Genomic DNA, 6,000 nt, shown 5'->3' with positions numbered 1-6,000 from the left:
GTCGCCCACTGACCTTAGACAATGATGCTTGACTTCGGTATTCTACTGGGAACCGTGTCTTTACGATCAATCCAGTGCGGGACTGAATTTGTTTAAAGATTCTCGATGTTAAGAGTTGGTATATTCGGCAGATGTGTCCAGGAAGTCCACTGAAATTTATTGTGGTGGTTAATATCAGACTCTATACAGCTCATTGTATGCTTGATTTCGTCCCGCAGTGGACTTATCGTTAAGACACGGTTTGAAGTCAAGCATCACTGACTGCGGTCAGTGTGCGGGTGGGTGACCACTTGGATCAGTCTGCGTATGGACCGAGGGTGTGCGGTATTGGTCCTCGTTAAAGTCGTCCTCGTGAAGTCTACAACTTCGCGTGCAGGTTGTCGGGCTAACGAAGCGGTTGAGCCATCCCCTCTACAGAGGATCAAAATTGTGATGGCATGTCTTCGGATCATCTTCAGGGATGTCAGGGGTCTGGTGCTTTTAATTAACTGGTGCTTTTGTAAGTTGGAAATCCCTAATCTAGCCCACCTCAGCTTAACTATAGCGAGAAAAATGATTTAGATGACTTAACCTAGTGTCACAGTCCAAGACGCCTTCACGGAAAGGCACACGATTTCGGGCACCACTTGGCATTCTTGGCGCGAAAACTTTCAAGTCTGATTTGCTCCATCGCTAAATTTCTTTCAGTAGCGTTTGTAAACAAAGGATGTTGTTACTAAGATATGCGAAATTTGTGTTTTTTCTTTTTTTTTTAAAAGGGATGTTCTCCCAAAATTGTTAGAGCAACTCCCAACAATAATTATGAGCTCAAATCAAATCTTCAATAACAGAAATAGAATTCAAAACGGAGATTGAGAGTGAAGACGTAGTAGATGCATTTAAAAAAAAAATGTCTGACGCAACACACACAGCATGGGATCACGCCAGGCTAAAAGGTAATTCTTTTATAAGTCATTTTTTTGTTCGAAATGTAAAAGTTAAAAATAAACATATTAAATTTTATTTGTGAAAGAGTAGGGTGAAATGTTTTTTATTTCAATAAATAGGTAAACGTTTTGTTAAGTCTTATTTTTGATTTAAAAACTGGTTATAAATATATCATATTTAACATTATTTCTGACTTGCACAAAACACGGGAACGTTCAATATTTAACTCTTAAAGTATTATTCTGAGTTAATTTTTAAACTATTATTGTGAATCTCTTTTAAAAATTTATCAAAGAGGGCAAGAAATGAGTGCAATTCTCAAGATGAAGTAAAGGTAATTTTTATAACCACAATTTACTTAACGAGTGCAATTTAAATTTGTAAATTTAGTAATTCTTTGAAATTTACTTGTATATTTTTCAACTACTTAATCTTGCGGGGGAAAGAAATTTTTAATTTTTTGAAATCCGAACTTTTTGAATTTTTTTTTCATTTAAATCGCCTGAAAATATTGTTAAAGGATGAATATTCTAGAAAAATATAAAAAAGTGGGTATGTTCGATCTCAGAAAAAAAATTTCTAATTATTTTATTTAAATTAAAACAGAAATCCTAAATAATTAAAATAAAAGGCATGAAGTAAGTTTCATTCAAGATATGAATGAAATTTGTTATAGATATCCATAAATTTCTGGATTTCTGGGTTTTCTGGATTTTTTTTAATTTTAATAAAGATTTACCCGTATGACCTAATTAAGGGCGGGTCGGGGTAAATTCTTCCGTAGATATCTATAAATTTATTTCGAAATTAATTAATATTTTTTGTTGATTAAATCTAATCAAGGAAAGAAAGACTTTATTTATTAAATCAGAGCATTTTTTTATAAGCTATTGAAGGAGATAATATAAAAATATCAATTATAAAAAAAACAACATAAAATTAGAATCCAAAAAATATCAATATAAAATTAGAATCCAAAATATCAATATAAAATTAAAATGCAAAATAAGTAAATTTGTATTTAATTATCGTTATGAGGCATTAAGTTTAAGATAACATTTGAGCACTTCAGTTAGTCGGAAACGGGTCCAAATTTTCACTGACTCTAAACTCATTTTGGTCATAAATGCAAACAGGAAACTATTAAAACTAGTATAAGCTGCGGTGCTCCGAATGAGATTTGAGAGTTCTAGTCAATCGGGAAGTTGATGAATTTTTGATCGCAAATATCAATCTTCACAATTATGGAAACAAATTTACTAAAAGGTAGTTATAAAATGATGCTGTTGATAAACTTCATTGGAAATTTTGATAGATAAACTGTTTTTATTTAGAAACGAGATAATGAAAACAATTTCGAAAATAGTATACCCATATAAAATTTATTTTAATAGGTGTACGATTTTCGTCTATTTCGTTCGTAAATTCATTGTTGTTTTTTCGTATTATTATGTTTTCGTCTATGTGATTGAAATGCAAAATAAACATACTTCGAGTTTTGATTTATGTCAGCATATTTTAAAATCGTAAAGCATTTCGTAACTTATTTTAATATACTTTAGAAAATTATAGTTTGTAAAAATAGTAAGTATCATTAAATTCAAACATTGACGCGGAACATTGAATCGGAGATTTTGAATTGGCGAATTTAGTTGGAACAATCCAAATCGGAAATAAGGGGGGATAAGGTATAAGATTATAACAACCTTCGAAAGCTTAAGAAGAATTGAAACTTTTTTTTTATTTATTAGATGAGAAGTGGAGGAGTGGGTGAATTGTGGTTTGAAAATGTTGAATCTGTTTTTATGAATAGGGGTTTTGTTATCTACTTCCAAGGGCGATGTATTCTTTATATTTTTAAAAAATTTCATTTTCAAGTAAGCGATTTTTTCAATTTTCACTGCTGCATTTATTATAGTTTTTTTATGTTTACTGTTTGTTTTTTCTTTTCATTTGTTTCTTAAATAGGATTTAACTGATTTATTTGTTTTACTAAAAAGTTTGCTTTTTAAAAACATTTTTCTTTTTTAACAATGGATTTTTGTGTTAACATTAAATTTTGATGAAAATTAAATAATTATCAGTTATTATCTGTTATTGAATAGTTAAGACGCATTAACTGTTTTTTATTATAGTTTTTCAATTTTTATATGGTTATTTTAGGTAAGAATAATTTAGAATAATTTATTAAAAACATATGCTTAAGTTTGTAAAATTATGATAATATCTAATTCTAACTGGAAGAAATTTTTATTTTATTTTTATATAAATCCATTTAAAAATTGTGTTAATTGGCGACGAAGAATAATTAAATACTATCAATTAGTTACACAAGTAAAAATATTGAAGATGCAGCTAGTGCTATTATTAAATACACTTAAAATGTAACATACATTTTAGGATTTTAATAGTTTAAAAATCAGCCAAACTTCCTAATTTTAAGTTATTTTGGCAAAGTTTCATAGTTTTTAAAATAGCTCATTTCAATTTCCATAAATAAAAAAATAATTATTTACTAAGCAGCTAAATAAAGTAAGTTATTAAGCTTTATTAAAAGTGATATTTAATGGTATGTAAATTTGTAAATATTAATCACTATTTTACAGGCACTACTAGCGAAATATTTAGATGATTAGTATTTATTTGCTTGTTAAGTGGAGTTTTAAAACAATATACCAGCATATTTAAAATATTTAGTTAATATTTTTTATTATATTAGCATATTTATGAAACTAAAATGGATATTTTTAAATTAGTTATTAAAAAAGTTAATAGCAGGAAACAAAAATTCTTGGCATTACTCCAACCCTGAACCGTAATCAACTAAAATTCAACTTCTTTAGTTAAGTTACATTCTTTATAGCAGAGAAATTAATAAAATATTGATAAACAGTTCTGACATTAGAGATACCTCAAGGAAAACACAATTTCTTCATATTTTTTAACGGCATTTCCAAACAATGCAATGTATAATATCATTAGGATATTTTGCAGATATTCAGTCTTTTTTAAACACCTATAAATTTTATTATATTGATTTGAGTATCATTACCATCATTATATTTTAGACATTTAAAAATATTTGACAATATACAGGGTGTTTTGCGAAGACTGCCCTTAATATGTATTTTTAGAATCCTTATCAAAAACGAAAAAAAAGGAGATACAAGATTGCGAATTAATAGAAGAATTTGAGTGATGAAATTAATCGAAATCTGGCAATTACAGAAAAGGAAAACGTATGTAATATATAATAGGACAGATTTGATTGCAGGGGGAAATAGAGAGAATTAGGACTATCATTAAGAACATCTTAAAGCTTCAATTTGCAATTAAACCTTTTTTAATGTTTATTTCATTTGCCTTACTCTCCTGTAATTTTTCAGATATTGGAGTTTTTTTCTCATTTTAATATTAATTTACATTTTTATTTTTAAAAAGGATTAAAAAAATATCTAGTAAAGGCGGTTTTTACTGAATACTCTGGTTTTGAAAGCTTTTTCTCAAAAAGAATGAATTTATAGAGTTCAAATACATACTTTTTGGAGCAATTTACTTGAAATTGTGAGTCAAATGTTTTAAGATATATAATAGTTTAATATAATGGGATAGTTAAGTATAATATGTATCTTTAACTATCCACATGTTAACAATCATATTGAAGTAATAATTGTTTTCTTTGTTGAATATTGACATGGCTCTAGTAGAGTGGGATAAAATATTCATGCATAACACCTACAACTTCTAAAATGTTGCGAATTTCACATATGAAATGCAGGGATGCTACGCCTGCGCCATTTGCGACAAACTGAGACAAAACGGCATAACTGCGCCATTTTGCGACATTCAGCTCAGTTTCTGCCAAAGCTGCGCCATTCTGAGACAAAACGTCCAAAATTTGGCAAACCTGAATTCAGTTTCAAATATTAATCCGCATTGCCGTGAGTCATTGGAGATCATTTTGCCGTTCACGTCTCCAAGGGATGAAAGACTTCCACGAAAAAGCGGAAATCAGCTTTTTTCTCCCAATTTTTAAAATTTTCGACCATGTTCCAAAAACTAAAATTTTTATGGAGTCCAATTAGAGAAACCCAAGCCGCCGGAACGATAGTCGGATTCCCGCGACTTCCGCTATAGAGTGGAAAGGAGTCTAAGTGTTTCGTTTCGACCACCGATATTTAAATTTTTTTTTTCGCTTGGCTGATTTTCGGAATTTTAAGTATTAGGAACTGCGCTGGAATATGCTAAAATCGCGATTTTTAATCAGACGATTTTAATATCAATCATCGATTTTCGTATTTAACTGATTTAAAACTTATGTGTTGCGATTTTTTTTACGCTGTTTAAAAATCGTACTAGCAATTCCTATTCACTCAATTTAAAAATTCAATATCGCGATCTGTATTCTCGCGAGTTTAAAATCCAACGTCGCGATTCGTATTCACGCATTTTTAAATCAAATATTGCGATTCGTTATCACGCAGTTGTAATATCAGATCTCGTTTTTCGTATTTGTACGCTATTTAAAAATTACTCATTGCGATTCGTATTCACGTGATCTAAAAATTTTTCATCGTGATTCTTATTTACGCGATTTAAAAATTCAATATCGCTATTTGTATTTTCGCGTTTTTAAAATCCAACAGCGCTATTCTTATTCACGTGACTTTAAAATTCAAAATCGTGATTCATATTCACGCGATTTTAAAATCCAAAATAGTGATTCATATTGACGCGATTTTAAAATCCAATATCGTGATTTGTGTTTTTTAAATCCAGCTGCGCGATTCATATTCACGTGATTTTATAATCCAAAATCGTGATTCATATTCACGCTATTTTAAAATCCAATATCGTGATTTGTATTTTCGTGTTTTTAAAATCCAACAGCGTGATTCATATTCACATGATTTTATAATCCAAAATCGCGATTCATATTCACGCGATTTTAAAATCCAACCGCATGATTCATATTCACGTGATTTTAAAATCCGATATCGTGATTCATATTCACTTGATTTTAAAATCAAAAATCGCGATTCATGTTCACTCGATTTTAAAATCCAAAATCGC

This window comes from Parasteatoda tepidariorum, chromosome 5 (assembly GCF_982258835.1).
Source record: "Parasteatoda tepidariorum strain Cologne lab strain chromosome 5, Ptep-v5.0, whole genome shotgun sequence".
Classification (NCBI taxonomy): domain Eukaryota; kingdom Metazoa; phylum Arthropoda; class Arachnida; order Araneae; family Theridiidae; genus Parasteatoda; species Parasteatoda tepidariorum.
This window is presented reverse-complemented; position numbering follows the sequence as displayed.